We start from the raw sequence: 19,643 nt of genomic DNA on the forward strand, positions 1-19,643 counted from the left end.
ACCTTTACCTCTTGTCACAGAAGAGACACCTCTGTGAGACCAAAGTGTCAGTTTCTATCCTTGATCTGCTGCTCAGTTGACCAGACCAAGGACCACACTGATCTTTCATCTTATTATCTTGCTGGAGTTTCATTTTACCTCTTCCTCTATAAGTGTTGCAGGATTTTATAGGTACCATTTTCCTGCTGAATAATGATTGACCATGATCCTGTTTATATAGCAGCATTGTTTGGCTCTGATAAGGATGATGGTAGAATGTTTTACTTAGCAGAAAGGAGAGACTTGCCCAAACACTGTCTCACAAATGTACTGACATTAGTGAGGTCATCTTGAAACTGATCTGAAATCAAGCATTGGTTTTAATCTCAGCATTACTTGGTATGCTTCATACACCATGTGTTCTCTAAACAAATGTGCACTAAAGCAGGCTGGTGAAGTTAACCAGACAGATGGCTGAAATCCCACATGTGAGATGGATTGGTAAATGAATAGGTAAGGACATGGATGGGTGTTTCAAAAGGCAGAGAAAAGGGTAGTTGATTACAAGGCTAGATAGAAAATGGAAGGTTTTATAAAAAGAAATATGGGATAATATAAACACAGCCCTTAATCCAGTTGACTGTAAATCCCTTTTTCTTAATTGGTTTAGAAACTGTGGGCTGTAATGTGAGACAGAGGGCTCTCAGCTGCTTTTCTTCTTTGCTGTCTGGAATCACATTAAGTGGGAAACAATAGCAGAGCTGACATCTCCTTGTCTGTAGGGGCACTTGGAGCTAATCTGCTATTGAGACTAATACAATTATATGGGATTATAGGATTGCCACTGATATACAGATTAGGGAACTCCCAAAGGGAGATGCATCTTGGGGTATTACGAAAGAAGAAAATATACAAGGGCCCTGATTATCCAGAAGTCAAGGGGAAAAGCCACAAAGACACATTTGGATTTATTTTTCGCAGATCTGCGTGTGTACATGAGGTTCTCAACCCGGGAGTAGGCAAATAATGCAAAAGACTTTAATATATATTGTTTACTCCATGCACAATGCTGAAGTGCTCTCCTAAGCAATCTGAAGTCAAATACAAAAATGCTTATTTCAATTGCTCTCTTGCAAGGAAACCACTTTAATACAGCAACTTGAAATGAAGGCACAACCTAGATCCAGATTTCATATAGCAGATAGCTGTCCTTATTCTCTCCCTTCTTGTGCATGCATAATATGTGAACACACCAGCCCATAAACAGAATGATGTAAAGTCTCTTGGGTGTATTTGGAATGCCCATAAATACCACAGTTGTGAGCCTGGTCCTTACATCCTCTCACAGCTTTACTCTGTGCTCTCAGAATGAGTGGAGAGCAGGGTTCTCACAGCTCACCATGAATGTGTGTGCTGTAGGCATTGAGCTGACACTTCTGCTACCAGCTTCTGGGTGCCTTTAGCTTTTTTTTTTTTTTTTTTTTAACAATACCATAAGGTGTGTAAATAAAAATGTCTTAAATTTAAAGCTTGTTAACCAACTCACCACAAGTCACATAAAAACCTGCATTAGTGTAGCTATCCCTAGTTTCTAGTTACCAAGCCATGTTTCACATATAACTTCTTCAATTCTATATTTCATACATATTATTTTCCCCTGGCCAGTTGGCAACAAAATATAAGCACGCTGTTCCCATCACTCCTATTCCCAACTCAGGACAAACAGCTGCAATACTGTTTAACAGCACTTGCTCATTTGACAATAGCAAGTAGAGAACTTCAACATAGCTTCCAACTTCCTGTTCTAAGTTTGGTCCAGGCACCTAATAACAGATTCCTAGCATAGGAAATAAAACAGAAATGTGAAAATGAAGTATGATGATCTTATAGCAATGTATCTTGGCAAAACTAGGAATAAAATTTGATTGACAGCAAAGCTCAGTACTTTTTGGACAATATGGTTGTAACTCAGACCTGGCCATTAGCATCTCTGGTGAAGGAGAGGATTGGTCTTCTCATTCACAACTTTGACATATTTTTCCACACATCCAGGATGAAAATTATAAGAGAAAAATTGTAAGAGGACTAATGCTGCTGCTTTTCCTTTTTTAAATTTAGGCAAGTTCATTTTTTATAATACTAGAGAGTACCTCCCTAAAAAACACATTCTGTGTATCTTGACCTGGAAGACTTTTGGCCTTCAGTGAGAATTATGTGCGGGCCTAAGTATCCTTGAGAACTCATCCTTTATTTTCTTTAGCCAAAGCATAAAACGAAGTAGCCTTCAAGTCCTGAAACTGCATCAGGCATTACCAAGTGCCAAGAAACTTTTAAGATTAAAGGAGTAGGTGATTGTCTGGCCTCCAGCTTCATCCATCTCTTTCTTCTTGAGCAGAAGATGAGACTTGATTTTCTTGGTGGTGCCTGAGGGTAGGTTTCAGGAATTGTCTTTCAGTTGTCCGGTGTCATCCTTTAACACACAAAAGCCAGTTCCTCTGTCTGAACCAAAGTGCACACACTGAACATTGTGTTATATATGGATCTGGAGTCTGAAGCACTGCTTGAGCCTGAAGCTCTGCCTGAGGGACTGACCTGGATTAGTTCCCTGAAGAGTTCATGCTACTTGCCAGGTCTAGCTGTCATCTGAGAAACATCCAGCTACTGCAAACCACAGAAAGAATAGTCAGGAGCTGATTCTAAGAAACAGTTCATTGATGGAGGAGTATATAAGACAAATTTCTTTAAGGAAACTCAATTCTAATCATGGTCTCTGTGTGAATAAATCAAAGTCTCTTTACTTTCTACAGATCTTCTCCCATGTTGACAGCAGGTTTGCAACAAGATGAAAAGTTGGCCTTTTTGTAGAGATTCCATTATTTATTAGTTACTTACCTCACTGTTGACTTGACTCAGAAGGAAAATAGCTTTCTTTTGCCAGACTGCTCTACCTCTCTCTTTTTTTTTTCCCTCTTTTCTCCACCTCCCCCTACCCCAGTCTTCTCCCTACCATTTAAGAGGGCATTTCCCTGTAATTGCATTTTTGTAACAACTTCCAGTCACTAAAATCAGAAGTTCCTGCTAAGGCTAATATAGTATCATGAACATACTCAGTGCAGATTAAATTTCAGCTCAAATACAGATCAGGCTGCCTGCACATTCAGGAAAAACATTTGTATCAAATCCTTGCCTATTCTGTGTGACTCAGTACAAAACAATACCTCAATACCTCTCCCTATAGATCTAGGCTTGAAAATACAGTAATTTACAGATTTTTGTTTTTCTTTTTTTAGCAACCAGGGAGCTGTAATTTATTTTTATTTGTGGGAAAGATGAGGTTCAGAAAGCACTCTCCCTAGGACATAGGTCATGCAAGCTTATTCAGTAGACTAAGAATCTGTACCCCAAAATTAGATAAATCAGCTTCAATCACTCTTTGTGTTTGATGTACAGAATTTTAAAAACTGGACTGAGTGGGTAAAAACAGAGGCTATGAATCTGCCAAAACCCTTGGGCATTTAATCTAAATTAAAGTGAAGACCTTTGTGGTGGAACTATCTGACAGCAAGACCAGACTCTGCTCACAGATTCCTGTGGGTGTGAGAAAGAGATGGATACAGCTTCCCATCTGGCTGGGCACTGAGGGCAGAGAGAGAGATGCAGGTGCAGCAGGGAATGTAAAAGGCAGTTAATGTGCAGCATGAACAAGAGTGCTACACAAAGCACTTTAAAGTGGAACAAGTGAAAGTGATAGGTAAAGAGCATCTTGTTAAGGTCTGAAGTGGGTTAGAGACTAGAGTTTACTGAGGTATTTTTGTGAGGGAAAGTGCAGCTTGGAAGGAGGGAATGGAGGAAGAGTGAGTCAAAGGAGCTCTAAAAAATGAAGTAGGAGAAAACAGACTGCCGTGCAGAGAGCTGCTGGTGCATACTCTCAAAGGAGGGCCATATAGAAATGGGGCCCTCTCTTACACACGTATGAGATGTCTGGATAGCTGTCACAGACCTGCTTACTTACAGCCCACAATATGTACTGGTACAGTGCTTCAACAACTCCAAGCAAAGCTGGGAGAGCTTTGCTCCTGAAGCCTGCAGTGTTTGACCAGTGTTAGACTTTGTGTCTCTCTCCTAGGGCTGCCACAAAGAGCCATGCTATAACCTGTGGGTCACCATCAACAAAATAGAACCCACAGCAAAACTTGTGCAAGAATCCATAGCTTTGATTTCACACATTCCCACAGGATCTGAAGTAGCAATAAGGGCTGCAGGCAGCAATGGCCTTGAAAATATGAGCAGGTGAGATAGGTTTATCCTTAGTTAGCATTGCTGTGCTTTAGAAATGGTGTGCAGGGAGCTTGAACACAGCACATTCATATATCACCCGCAATATGTACATTCACATGTTCACAGATTTCCCTAGGCACACCTGTAGGATCCACCATAAAGCTGAACACAGTTAAATGAACAGGAGAACGTGTGGGGTTCAGAAAATGAATGAGCTTGAAGTAGTACAGAGCAGATTAGATTCCCTAAGCAAGGGATCACCAATACCTCCAATAGTGTGGAGGGAGGTTGACTCAATTGCCTAAGTGATCTACTGTACAACTTCTAATTGCAATGCAAGCAACACAATTACTTGTAATAACATGAAAAGAATCAATAATCCCATTTTTTACAGATATAACCTGAGTTTAATTGCAATAGCCACCCATCACCAAAAATATTTGTTGCACTTTAGCTTTACATATTTATGGAGGATTGAAAAAGTGAATATGATGAATTATTGTTCAGTCATTATTGAAGAAATACAGCTGCAATTCAAGAGTGGGCAAAAATACTATTCTGCTGCCAGATTTATACACCCAGCTTTAATCTTAGTTATATATGAGAGGAGCTGGATGTTTATGGTTTTCTAACCAAGGGACTATAAACTTTGAGAATAGACGAAGACAGAAAAATAATGTAATTCAAATGAGTATGGAGGGTCAACCGGAATTAAGAAAAGAGAAATGAGAGGAGAGAAACTGATTTAATTTAAGCGCATTAGGGGACTAGATATTAAAAATGTTATTTCCCTGGTGCTTGACTAAAAACTGCCTTGTAGACATGCAAGGCTATTTCTCATAATCACAAAAGGTATTAACGTGTGCATGGAATGACAATGAAAATTCACTAAGGTTAAGGTTTATAAGAAGAAAATTATAATTTTAGGGTGTTTGTACCGTGGGTTTTTGCCTTAGGACTCACAAAGTCTGTCTTGAACTGACCCTTCAAATGTGTCTGAAAAGTGAGAAGTTGAATGTTAAAAGCCAGAAACCCCAAATATCATAAACCTTGTCCCGTAATAATAGAGGAAAACCCATTATTTTCTCTATATAGCTCTCACAGACTCCTGTGGGATATTCAAGGTTGAAAATATACTAAGATATACTTTTGATCCCAAAACATTTTCCAAAACAATGCATCTGTCAATAAGCATCAACACAGATAAATGCATTCTGAAATTCAGCAACCACAAAGAGGTGTTCAGTACCACAGCACAGTAGCTGAGGACATGAAGTAAAGGACATGAGGTATTGTAAGCAAATAAAACTATGGGATGAAATTTGGGTGGCAGAAAGTAATATTCCAAATTGCATCCTGATAAGATCAGTTTCTTAGAGTTCCCTGCATTTTTAATGACCAAAATGATTTTTTATTTCCAGAGTGATCAGGCCTTGGCTATTCTACCTAGCTTCCAGCTATTGTTCCAGAACACTCTGGGTATAGACACTAACAACCTTCACAGATGTAGCTGAAGTTCAGAGAGAATGTTCAAGAGTGTCTGAGAAAGTACTAGATGCCTGTGTTCAGGCCACTGAATCCCAGCCCATGTCTCACCTAAAAGATACCAAAAGCATATTCATTCACCTAACACTGTGAAGAGACAAATAAGAGCTATCACAGGGTAATCTGGTACTTCAGTGAAAAAGAGCAGTGGGGGGAACAGCTGACCACAGTTTATTCACAGCCATGAGCAATGGAGTAGTCCTCTCTTCAAGCAATCCAAAGTGAAGATGTACAGTGATGGGTTCCTGTTTACTCTAGGATATTTCACTTCCTTCACATAACACAAGGGAGATGGAGAAGTAGTTTTTCTACCACCTACCTGCCCAAGAGCTGGGGCAATGAACATATCGGGGAGTACACAATCAAAGCTGCCTGAAGACCACTTTGTGTTTAGTAAGATATGGGAATCAATGAGTTAAAAAGAAAGCATGTTCATATTTTACACTTGCATGCTTTTAAACAATATTAACAAGATTAATCTAGATCCTTTAGAATAGAGAATGAAAAAGTATTTTAAAACTTCTAAAACTACACACTGTGAGCCCAATCTGTAACTGCTTTGTTAAAACATAAAACTTTTCAAGCTAACAAAATGGATTCATGGATAGCAAGGTCTGGAGGGATGAACTATTATGCTCATCCACTCTGACCTCCTGCACATGACACAGTCCAGAGCATTTCACCCAGCAATACCACCATCAAGCCAAGTAATTTATAGCTGATCTGTGCCATTTCTTTCAGAAGGAAGGACATCCAATCTTGATTTAAAGACTCTAGGCGATTAATTTACCACATCCCTTTACCATCTGTTCCAGTGGTTAATTATCTTCAGTTAAATGCATGTCCTATTTGCAGTCTGATCTTTGTCAGCTTTAGACTTTTATCTGTCTCTCTGTGTGGACATGATTGCTCATAATACTTTGATATTTCCCATACATTAAGACTGAAATGTGATATCTAGACTGAAAATTTCAGGTTTGGAATTTTGTTTTTGCTTCTCTTGTTGAAATCTTAACACAAAGACTTTCAAGGCATTGGCACAACACACTATAATATTTCATTTTGGAGCCATTTCAATGACTCAGTGTTAATGGCATATAGTATTCCATATTTTGAAGAGCGAAAATATTATGTGCACTTCATCTGTATGTTTAAAGTGGTTTTTCCTAATGAAGGCTGTACTGTGCCGAAATGTGGAAGCATGAGTTTGATCTAGTGGCAGGAATAAGGAGTGCTGAGAGTTTTAATTCTTCTACCCTGCTCCCAGTTCTGCCACTGCAATTTGATTTGTGAGCCAGGCAAAAATCACCTCACTCAATTGTACTTAGAGGGCTGTTACAAAGTGCACAGAGATTTGCTGATTGAACCTCACTAAAAAACACTACTTTCCCCTTTTCAAAGCTTAATAAGCTCAATCAAAGTCCAATCCCTACCCCAAATGCTTGAGTTCTAAGTGTAGGATAACATTATAAGACACATTTTATCTACCAATATATAAATACATTTTTGTGACCAACCTGACACACCCCTTTGGACCAGCCATGTACAGATGTAAAATATAATTTTGGTGCTAGAATATTTCTATTATTTAACTTCAGTTATTTTAATTGCCATGTTCCCTTTATAACCTTATTCTGTACCATACATACTTGAATGATCCTGGTGTCTATTAAACCCACAAATCCTTTAATTCTCTGGTATTGGACTTCAACTGTTTTTCCTTTAAATGCTTTCCTCTATCTGAATAGCCACAAGTTCCTCAAGGATGACCATTTAAAATCTACTCTTTCATTAAAAAATGCTTTGCCTCTATGAAGTGCAGCTTTAAGACCTCAGCCTGTGTTTTTGGCAATGCAGAGTTCAACCTTTTTCTCTATAGGCAATTAAATAAGGTTCTTTTAGGTTACTAATTTCTTAGAAGGTATTATCACCTGAGTATAAAGAGTTCCCCAAATACCTGAAATTTTCAACACATAAATATTTTTTTCCCCATGCCACTAAAGTCCTCAAGTTTATGAACAGCCTGCACCACTCTCAGTAAAGAAATCCACTATTCCTAGTTCCACAATTGCACGTGATTTATTTTTTCCTTCCTAGGGTGCCTTGTCACATCTACAGAGTTGTCTGGCATTCCCCAAGCCAGGCCACTCACAATTGGCACACAAGGTCCGTGCAGACACTTCCCCAGCTGCCCTCTCCTGTCTGTGGATATGGAGCTCCATGTAGGGGTATTCCACATATAACTGGAATTTAGCAATTACAACCTACTTTGCAACTCCTGGTGCCTGAGGGACAGCACATGCTTTTGTGTGGTGGCAGCCTTCTGATTGTATGCACTGGTGCACATTTGCTTAATGCAATTCAAATTCACATTGCTGGACACTGCCCAATATCTTCTATACACAGACAAGGTCATGATGATGGAATCAGCCGTGCTCTGATAATAAAGATTCTGTTCTTTTCTCCAGAGGGATCTTCAGGATACAAGGAAGGACCAGTGCCAGAGAGTGCAGGGCTGTTAAGTTCATGAAGCAATTAGCGCTGAATACTGGCAGGGTACCACAGACAGCCAGAAAACCAGAACTTTGGGAGTTAATTCCTTCCTAATCCTCCTCTCTTTCAACAGTTGTGGAATGCTCCTAGATATCTTCAGTTGAGAGCTTTAATTAAGAGAATCCTTTTTTAAGCCTAATTAAAACCCAAGTCCAACTGGGTAGCTTTAGAGATGTTCCCAAGATGGCAGGAAGAGTTTTTGATGGAAAAGGAGCTTCAAACAACCACAGCATTATTACAGTAGTGTAAATGCAAATTGAGAAAATTCAAGGAAGTCCACCAAATTCCTCTTGATTTCATTATCCTCTTCTTTGAACTGGTGTAATATCAAGTTTAATTTCCTTGACCTCAGCTTTTCTCAAGTCAGCTGGCATATCCTGGATAATAGCTGTATTAGCTAATCAAGATAAACTCCTGGAGACACTGGTCACATGGAGCTACACAGATTAATTTACAGGGAGGCAGTTTTGCCAAGTCATCAAATAAGTAAGAGTTGCAACTGTTAAGAATTTTTTCTCCCTTCTTCCTCTGTTTTATTCTTGAAAGGTTATGTATTCCTAGAATACATCAGAATACAAAGCAGGATTATCTGCAGCAGGAGCTAATGGAAAATGTAGCCCTTCTGGAGCAGAGTGGTCAGCAAACACTCAGTTACCTGGCTGCCTGCAGCAGCAGATCTGGCCCAGGACAGAGCAGTGGTACTTTTACCAGAAATAGCTTAGAAATACCGCTGTATCTCTGTCTTGCATTGAATTGTGCAAGGCATTCAGAAGTCAGGCCAAGGTATCTGGCCATTATGCTGCCCTGGGAACAAAATTTCCTTTGGTTTTAAATTTGTACCTTTTTATTTCATCAAGAGATGACTTGCATTTAGGCCATGGGACAGAATGAAATTAATTATCTCTTACCTGTTATCTTCTCTATTTGCGTTTTTCAAATTAAGTAATCCTTGTCCTTCTTAACTTAATCTGGCATAGACTCTTCCATTCCTTCATGTTGTGTCTTTAATAATTTTGTTGGAGTCTTGTCTGCCTTGGTCTCTGCAATGGATATTTAGATATTAAGCCATCAGAAGTGAATGCAGTAGTTTAGTTGGACCTGTAACACCAATCAATATAATCCTGTTTAAATATGTTCTACATTATTCTTCCCTCTTTCATACAACTTGACATTTTTACTGGGTTTTTATTTTTTACCAGCTCTGCACATAGAGACTATACCTCCATTGACACCTTTATTTTTCCCCATAGAGGTTGTAGTGGAGTAAAACATAATCCATGCATGTGCATGCATGCATACTTGTGCGTAGTTTAAGTAGTTCTTTGCAAAGTGCATTGTTCTGCACTTCTCAGCACTAAATCCTCTGACCTTATACCAGCAAATTACCCTGACACTTACAGGAGGTCTCTGGTCACATTCTCAAACTTCTGCTTTTCTTGCCTTCTTCCCCATCTCTGCTCTGCAAAACTTGATACCAAGGATTTCTGTAACACAGAATTCCCAATCCCTCCCTAAGTCTCAGCTCCCAGCCAGGAAGCATTAGCAAGAAGTCAAGAAAAGTGTGGCTCAATAGGAAGTCTTCCAGAGCTGAGTGATGAGAATAAGTGGAGACAAAATGCATGGGCATAAGTGAAAAACAAAGAATCACTGATGTTGGTAAAACAGAAAAAAATCAACTGAAAGGACTCATGATAACAGATAAAATAGTTATAAAAGGAAGGAAAAAAAAATTAGGTAGTTATGTCAATCAGTAATGGTTCATCTTGAAGCAAAGGGAAATTAAGTAAGGTAGTATAATTTTCTAACTTTAGGAATGGGGGACTAGTAAAATGGATTGAATGCAGAGGCTTGAGAATCTCCTCCATTTCTCATAATAGGCAAGACAGGCAGGGTTAGTTAGGCAGAGAAGACCCTGTTCTGGTTATGAAAACTCAAGAACTCTTCCTCACTGTTTCCTGTGGTTCTGTGCAAGACATATCCTTGGCATGTGCTGAACAGCTTTTCACCCTGTTTCACAGCTGAGGTTATGTAACTTCCAGCCTTTACACAGGGTCTTGCAGTTGCTGAGGATCAATCAGTACCAACACAGAACTAATAATGGAAGAAATAAAAATGGTTCCTGGGTGTCCTATCAAATTAGTGGGAAGAGAGCTGTGTCTCATGGTGGTAGTCTTTGGCTCCACGAGAGCAATAATTGTCCCAGGAAAGGTTGTTTCTGACTCTTGTCCACCTGCTTGGTGATACTAATGGATCTCTTCCTGCCTCTGTCCTCTGCCAAGTCCTGTTTGCATTGCAGGGTGAAGACAATCTTGCTCAGTGTGTCTCCAGCACTAATTCTAACATGGTTTCCATGTCAAGTCAGTCTGATAAGCATTACCATAACACAATTAATAGGCAGGAATAGAAGGCATTAACACTGAGAATTATTCCTAACTGCATATTTCTGTCAAAAAAAAAAAAAAAAAAAGGTGGGATAATACCTCTGCACCAGAGTAGCATCTTTAAATGTAGAAGAATCTTTACTTATCTTCTGCACTGTGAAGTGGCTCATGCTTTAGAATCAGTGTATGCATACATTTATACCTATAATTTATATTAAAGATATAAATATATATGCACAGAAATATTTTAATATATATTACTATAGAATATCTATCTTCTGAGAGGAAAAAATAAACTTAGTGAAGTAACTGATAATCACTATCATTAGGACTAATAATTTTGCTTGTATGCCAGAGACCTGCACTGAAATTTAAGCCCTGGAAGCAGATAAATGCAGACACAACCATGCTTTTAACCATTGTTCAAGACCAGTTCTGCCAGGACCTGATTAATATAAGGCAGATAGTTTTGTTAGGGACACCAGGAAAGCTCTTCCAAGACTACAGCTAAGCCTGCATTGAGACATATCAGCCACTACCATGAAACATGCAGAGCAGGATACGATAAAACTTTGTTTCAGTGCCCATGAATTAAATTTTAAAAATACTTTAGAAGAAAATTGTTGCCCAGTCCCAAGGCTTCTCTAATTCCTTGTCTTCAGCCATTTACCCACTGTCTCCACCTTGAAGAGGCATATCACATCCCCACCTGAAAAGTGCAGATCCTACTGCTGTTGTGGGAACTGCTAAGTTTGTCCAAGTGCCCTGTATTTGTCTTACTGTGTACCAGCTATTCAGGAGGAACAGCCTGTGTGCAAGACCTTATTGTTCCATAATTGTAGCGCCTTGAGGTCACACACTCTGCTCTGACAGAAGAGTAGATACCTCAGCTCAGCCATAGAGGAGTAAGACAGCCTGAGAACATTCATGGTGGAGCAGCTAACCTAAGGTAATCTGATGCAAGGAACTTGTTTTTTGATTCTGCAAATACAAAGCAAACCATGACAGAGCTAAAGGAAGAAAAGGTGTTGGTAATTAAAAACATTCATGACCAAATACATGTTTGAACCCTAAAGCCTACTGGGTTCTATTAGTTATCTGAGCTGTTGGAGGCATGTATATCCTGACTACAGACTCTCATGAAGAAATTCACCCACTGCTCCTCACAGAATGGTGGAATAAGGGCTCTGATGGAACAAAAGATAATGTGCTACTTATTATGCAGAGTTTCCCTTCTAATAATTCCTCTTTTACTGAAGAATCCTATCTCAAATGCCCCTGATTCGAAGATTCTTCAAGTACTAGCTGCAATATACCCTGATAATCAAAGCAAAACCACTTCATAGTAGTGTATTTCAGGAGACAGGGGATTATAACATTTGCATACTGTTTCTTACAAAACTATAAACTGGGCATAAAAACAGGAGCACAAAACACTTGGTCCTCTTCTAAAAAACAGTCAAACCCCCAACATATACAGGGGATAACCTATTTAATGGCACAGAAACAATTCCTTCAGTGCTGGATTTAATTAACAATGAATAGAGACAGTTCCTGCTGTGCAAAGTCTATCTAAAGGTATAGAGGTTTCAGGCCCTTCTTGACAGACAAATCAGATTCCTTGAGTATTGCTCTTAGCCCATACACTCTCATTTGCCATGTTATTCATTAGGAAGGCTGCCTGACAATTACTCACAGTAGTGTGCTGACATGGTTTTCAGTATATGATATTCTTGAGAGTGCAATTAATCATTTGAATTGTTTGCCTGTGGAATTGTAGGTCATTCAACTTTTTCAGTGCTTAAACTTTCATGGATTGGTCTGGAGATTCCAAAGAATTTGCTGCTGTTTACATGTGTACTGACAAAAATCCCTTGAAAAGAAGTGAGCCTGTGAGTTAAGAATTGCCTTGCCAGACATGAGGTTCCGAAGAAGACAGACGGTCTCACATAATGATAAACATCACAATGCAAATATCATATTGCATTGTCAGGAGAACATGCAACAAGTGTTTTGTGGTTCTCTCAAAATCTATTTGATGTGATCCATTCCTCCTGTCTGTGCACAGAAAATGTGGTTTGTTTCTTCTATCTTGCTGGATGCTTGAAAAAATAAGAGATGAAGGCTTGAAAAACATGCTGCATACCAGATACATTAGTTGCCTTCAAGAGCCACAAATAGCCCTATTATTCTTCCAAAATATTTATATTTTAGTGATGTTTAGAGGCTCCAGCTAACTGCAGGGATGTATGAAGGCAGGCTGTGTGCCATGGCACAAATGTATGTTAACACACAGCCCATTTTCCAATGAGCTTCGGATCCTCACTGCAACCTCTTGTATATACAACAGAATTAAAGATTTTATTTTCCCCCTCAAGTGCTCCTGTGAGACAGGAAAGTTCTATGTAACTGCCATGCTCTCATTGCAGCCAAATCCCTGGACAGCTCTAATAAGAAATTAGTGCTACAAAACTCAAGGTGCAATCTTATCATAAGGAAAACTGATATTTATCTACAACATCTCTAAGTTGATTTTACCTGCTCACACACAGATTTTTATACAGTTATATTCCTTCTCTTTCTCTAAATAGCTATATTTATATAAACATGTAGTATTTCAAAGAAGCAGGCTGCTTGGATAATCAGCTTCAGATCATATAGCAAGTGGATTTTTTTTTTAATATATGCTAAGATTGTTACGTATTTCAAGCCAAGGTGTTAGTAAGAAACCAGGGAGTTTTCCAATGCAGGAAAGATTATGTATATAAATGGATATGACTTGTACCAGCAAATCCACCTCCTAAAGTCAGCAGTTTGAGGAATTTCTTCAGGTGACAGAGATTCGGGAATGCTAATTGCTGTGTTGATGATAAGTTACAATAAAGGCTACTTCCTTCAGCTAATACACCATCCTCTTATGAGGAAAAACATGTCAACTGAACAGCAGCTTACATTGCATTCCTCACAGGGTACACTGACAGGAATAACAACCTCCCCACACACTGCCAGGGCTAAAGGTCTCAGGATTAGAGTGAACAAGGTCAATGTTAATTAATGCTTTAACTAATCACAGGTTAAGTACTTCAAGCCACAGGCAGCCTACAACACTGGTTTAATCTGCCCTATATATGGTCTGGAGCTGACATGATCGTTGTAATTTTAAGTGTATGTAAATTTGTTGCATATAATAGTGAATCAAGTATTAAACTCTCAAGAAGTCAGGCATTCTTTCAGGACTGATCTTCAGTTCTAGATACCTTAATTTAAGTTGTTTACACAGAAAAGCATGAAAGTATCCCCCCCCTTCCCAATGCTGACTGTAGTTTGGGTCCTGCTCAGTGCCTGGACAAGCACAGCACTACAACAGGCTGGCACCCAAAAGTAGTGGCTGCAGTTTTGCTGATGGGTGCACAGCAAGCTGCATCCGTAATTCATGGCCTTTCTCTTCCTGGATAGTGTGTGGGCCAATGGTACAGTCACAGAGTTAGAATAAGTTCAAGGACGAGACCAATAAGGCAAAACCAAAAACAAAATCCCAAAACAAACAGATTAAAAAAAAGTTTACAAAGAAGAACAAGTGAAGCCCTTTCACCTCCAAGTCATAAACATCTCTTTTGATCTCTGTGTCTCCTATTTCTGATCTGACAAGTATTACAAATGCCTAACCCACACTCTGCTTCCCTTCAGTGATTAATGTGCTATGGTCTTTCTGAAAGCTTAAAGAGCTCTCCCTTCGGGCCACCACATTTGATAAAGAAATGAAGCCTGGCGATTAATAATTCCCCGGGCTGAGTTTTTGTTTAATAACTATTCTGTCAGTGATAGATCTGAAGGGCGAGGGTGTGGATGTGTGTGCATGTGGAGGGAGTAATTTGATTGTGGCCGGGAGATTTGGCAGGCTGGCATTACAAAGCAGCTCCTTAGCAGTTGCTGGAAAACCAGCATGACAAATCACTCCGTTCTCTGCCTCCCTAGCCTACCCCTCTCAACAGAGCTATCTCATTAGTCTCAAGGCAGCCAATCCTGGCCTATGATTTGGGAAATATTTCCTTCTTGACATTCAAGAGAACAATTCCTTACCCAGGGAAAATTACATTTAAAAATAAATGGAAAAGCATCAATCAGCTAGGAAAATATATTCAGCTTTTTGGATCTCTGGAGAGAAAGGCTTTTTTTTTATTTTATTGCATTTAAATAGGGCTGAAAGCTGTGGCTTGATTTTAAAAAACAGAGATAACTAAAAAGATAGCAAGATAGCATTGTAACATCTGCATACTAATAGTTACGTTTTCTTTATATAAAGACTGTATTTTTCCATTAAAGCTACATCTATTTACATTACTAGAGATGTACTAGAAGATGCATGTTAGTAGAGACAGATAGGCTACATAGTACATCAAATGACACGGTGATTGGAATGTGGTTTTTTAAACCAGCAAGCCAACTGTATTTCTAGGTGAACTTTTTAAGAATTCTCAAACCTCCTTTTAGGACTTAAAAAAGATGAAATGAAAATAGCTTTCCTTTAAAAACAGTTCTCTCTTCTGAACAGTATCTTGTTCATTCTTGCTTCCCTAGTCCAGAAAAATATGCAAGTCAGCTGAGCCACTAAGGAGTAATTTCCTCATGCAAAGTAGCTCCAAACTTGGCCCATAGAGGACCGTTTTTTACAAAAATCTCAACCTATGCTCTGAGCAAAAAAGAAAACCACATAAGGCACAGCTTTTCTGGAGCATCCAGAAATCAGGGAGGGATCTTACCCCTTCCTGCACATGTAACACCCAGGAGCTGCTACCTTACAGCTCTGGGCATATGTCCTCTCCCAACCTGAGCTACTACTAGTCAGGCCTCTCCACAGCTATGCATCACCTTTCCCACTTCCCTCCTGACTACCTCCCTTACAAACAGGTTAAGTGACCACAGCACATTTCACACAGATCAGCTGGGTCGACTTAGGCATTTTAAATAAGTGAGTCTTTACTACATCATCTGATGGATGACAGATGACTGGGAAGAATCACAGAAAAGAGTCTCAGCAGCCAAAGATGCTCCCTCAGCATCATACAGCAGCAGAATCAGGAATATAATACAGGTTTTCTGGGACCTAGTTCAGCTTCCCTGTGGATGAAGCTCTCTGCCTTTTCAACTCTGACAGAAAAAATACATTCAGCAAACCCTTCTAATGAGATTCCCCACAAATGTATCTAAGGAGATATTTTCATATTATGAGAGTGATTGTGAATTTTATCCAGGGGGTAAATAACCTAGAAAATGAGATGTGTCATTCCTAGGCCATGAAAGAAGAATTGATTACATCACCTTTTCCTAATGGGATATTATAACTGACCGTGTATTATTTCTGCAGACCTACAAGCTCTACCATGTCCCATAATTCACTGCAAAATGTTGGAATTCAGGCTTTGCCCATATCATTACATGAAGATAAAGTGCTAGTGCTCCTCTGAATTACATTTCTATTCATTTTACTCATTTTAAAGTATTTGCTTCCCATACATAAATTGTTACTATTATATAAAGATTCACTAAGGCACCTTGCTGACAATTTTTCCTCTTTACTCTGAATTAATAACAAAATGCAAATCAGTAGCAGAGGGGTTTTTTTTCTTTCCACTTAATACAATGCTTGGATAACAGAGCATTTAAAGATTTATGATACATATTAATAGCTTTTAAGCATCCTTCAGAGTAAATACCCCTTTGTTTTTCATCCTCTCCCACTACATCTACCTTTTCCTATGTCAGCTCTCTTCACATCATACACTTTAAAACAAGGCTACCTCATCACTTTCTTTCTCCTCTGCCCCTTCCTTTTCAGTTGGCAGCAAAAACTATCTCACTACTTAAAGAAAAATGACCACTCATCCCATCTGCCACCTTCTACACTGCAGAGAAAAATCTCAATATATCTGCTCACCGAGATAAATCCAGGCGGTATTGTCAAGACTGAATATCAGGCCACAGTCACAAAGGCTGCTGCTCTATTAAATTCTTTAGCTGATAAAATACTGGTGTAATAGCTTTAATCCATGCCATAATAAGCCATAGTCAGTTGTTTGAAAAGTCAGACAAACAGCAATTTCTAGGACTGTGCCAGATGTTTACCCAATTAAAGCAATCTATTATACATATGTATTTTCTGCTGGTGACAACACTCAATTACTAGTTTCTATTCAATGGTGAAGTGACAATTTTTTTTTAAGAAATTGCAACCAAACACTTCAAAAACTTTTTAAATTCCCTATATTATTCCTCTAGATTTTATGTGACATTTATAGAATATTTTTCCCCCTACAGCACTTTTAACTTCGTGATAGGAGGATGATTTTGTGGACATGATGAGCTATGTGAATATGAGCCATCTTCTGCACCACCATATTTCCATTTCTCCCAGGAAAAGACTAGCCCCACAGTACTGTTAACCATTCTTGCTTTCACCAAAAAATATTCCTTCCTCCCTTACTTTTCTTGAGTTCATGTTTCTTTTTGGTATCTTTAGAAATTATCACCTCTTCCCAGCTCTGTAACCTGTTTTTTATACAGATGACACCCTGATAGAAATTTGAACACTATTACCAAATTCAGCATCTTTCTGGATATATTTGGTTTGGATTCATCCCCATTCCAAATGATTATGAAACTCTGGTCATTTCTAAACCGTCCTGGTGGGAAGACCAGAAATAATTGCCTTCCCTTCTTGTTGAAGGGACACTAAAACCAGACACTAGCCCATCGCTTGCCTAGTGCACAACACCCAAGAGGTACCAGCTACTTGTTTGGTCCACAGCACTCAAGAAGGAATTTGAGGAAGTTGTCATGCAGTTCTCCAAAAGGAACACATTTAAAATAGCCCTTATTTCTGACAGGAGCTGAGCATCTTTTTTAGTAACTCAGAAAGGAATATTCTAACAGTGACCAGGAAGAACATGGGCAGTTCTATGCCAAGTAAACGCTGCAGTACTGGAGCACATGAGCAGCTTCGAGTGCCAGAAGTCAGCACTGGGTGGCAGGCTAGGACAGCACTTAGGAGTGACTCCCCGCCCTGGTGAACCACTTCTCAGCTTCTCCCAGAGTCTCTCCTTGTCACCTACAGAAGGCTACAAAAGCTTTAATTGGGTAGTAGAGCAGGAGAAGCCCATGCACCCAGCCCTGGGGACTGCTTTGTTCTACTGCTGTACCCAAGAAATCAGGCAGAGTTCTCCCTATGCCTGCAGCCAAAGGAGGCTGCAGATGCTGGCTCATCCTTTTGTCTCTTTAAACTTGAAGTAAAAATGCCTTTGGGAAGGAAAAGTGTGACTGGGATTTGTCCAGGCAGCTAATTTTGCAGGTGTAATTTTAGAATGCAGCAGTCCAGTAGTCAAATACATTAACAAGTATATCTTGCCCTGTATCCCATTGTAAAAACATCTTGGGAGTCAGCAGCCTTCCTCCCCATGGAAGCAACCACCAAAACCTTCCTCCATCACCACTGGTAAGGGCAGGACTAACTTGCAAAGGTGACCCCCTTGACAAAGACCAGCCCTCCTCCATTCCGAGGAAAAGAAGCTCCTCTTTTAGGCATATGTGCAAATGCCTGTCAAAGTCAGCCCATGGGGATAGAGATCTTTCAATTCTCAACAATAAAGCCACTGATGATTCTGTGCATCTTTGCAATCTTCTTTCTGTGTTTCTGTTCGGGTGCTCTGTTTCAGTCCAGTCACTTTGTCTCCTTTTGGGCCTACTGTGATTCACACCAAATGTCTGTAGACCATTCAAAACACCCAAGCCCTGTCTGAATGCATAAAATGCTAATCTCATTAGATTTCTCATTTTCAGTGTAATATTGTCACAGTGCTATGCACCACTGCCACAGATTAGCAGGCTTGCCAGAATGGAGACCTGCTAATGAGTTAATCCAAATAACACTCAAATCCCAAATCAGATTTAAAACCATCTAGACAGGGGACCCGCCAGGATGGGTGAGGGGAAAGAGGGAAGAACGTAAGCCTAGTTTTGACAGAAGTAGTTGTCAATTCTGTGAGAGAAGAATATAAGGGAGACGCAAGCATGCATTTTTTTTCCTTGGGAGGACAGGCTCAGTCAAACTACAGGTTACTATGCACAGTCCAAATATAAAATCTGAGAAATAATCTGCAAAAACACATGTATCTGTATGGATAGTCAGCTTCTGACTTGAGAGACACTTAGCTATAAAATCAGGAGCTAGTAAAGCATCTATTGCCATCATTTAATCTATAGTGCTTGGAAGGTCTAAGCATCTCATAGCTGAGTTTGATTCTTTCCATCCAGGAACCTGGAGATGAGGGGAAGGAATGGTTTTTGTGTATTACTGTCTTATTTTACAAATGACCAAACATGCTGAAGACATGCACAGAGGCTCAAAAGAAAGGCACCGAGGGAAACACACATCTTCCATTGTTTGCATTTGAAATAGGTTCCTAAAACCTAGCTGCAGTCTGAAGGGTAGAGCTGGCAGGGATATTTTCCACCATTATTTTAAATGAAATCTCTCATTTAGTGGGAAAATACTGAATTACTGAAGCTGAAAAATTTCATGGGTACATACTGGCTTCATTAGGCCTCCAGTAAGACATAGTTCCACCTTAGGCTTAGGAAAACATGGCCAGAGGCCAAGGAAACCCCTCAGAACAGCCTGGCCAGCATAATAAAGACTCAGAACAGAGGAAAACAAGAACACAAGAGGGACAGGGACACATCCAACCACGGTCCAAAATTTGAGAGGCCTCAGCTTTACTTAATGGAGAGCAAAACCTTTTTTACAGTATTGGCCTCTATCTTTGGACAAAAATATTGTTTCCCATTCAAAAATTTACCAGAGTGCCTAAAAAACAGTATAACTTTCTATTGCATCTATTTCCTCCTTCTCGA

At 39.5% G+C, this 19,643-nt stretch overlaps 1 long non-coding RNA gene across 2 annotated transcripts in view; it reads right to left on the bottom strand.

Moving 5' to 3' along the window:
- Positions 1 to 914: 914 nt before the first annotated feature.
- The window catches only part of LOC146766916 (uncharacterized), a 29,914-nt gene continuing 11,185 nt past the window's right edge, over positions 915 to 19,643 (bottom strand). Inside the window, exons 2-3 of one of the 2 annotated variants that reach the window (XR_014956749.1) lie at positions 9,264 to 9,395; positions 915 to 8,912 (exon numbers count right to left, since the gene is read on the bottom strand). This is a non-coding gene — a long non-coding RNA (uncharacterized LOC146766916). The remainder of the gene's footprint in view (positions 8,913 to 9,263; positions 9,396 to 19,643) is intronic. The other variant, XR_014956748.1, reaches the window with a different exon arrangement.

Source organism: Lonchura striata, chromosome 7, assembly GCF_050655825.1.
Source record: "Lonchura striata isolate lonStrDom1 chromosome 7, ASM5065582v1, whole genome shotgun sequence".
Taxonomy (NCBI): domain Eukaryota; kingdom Metazoa; phylum Chordata; class Aves; order Passeriformes; family Estrildidae; genus Lonchura; species Lonchura striata.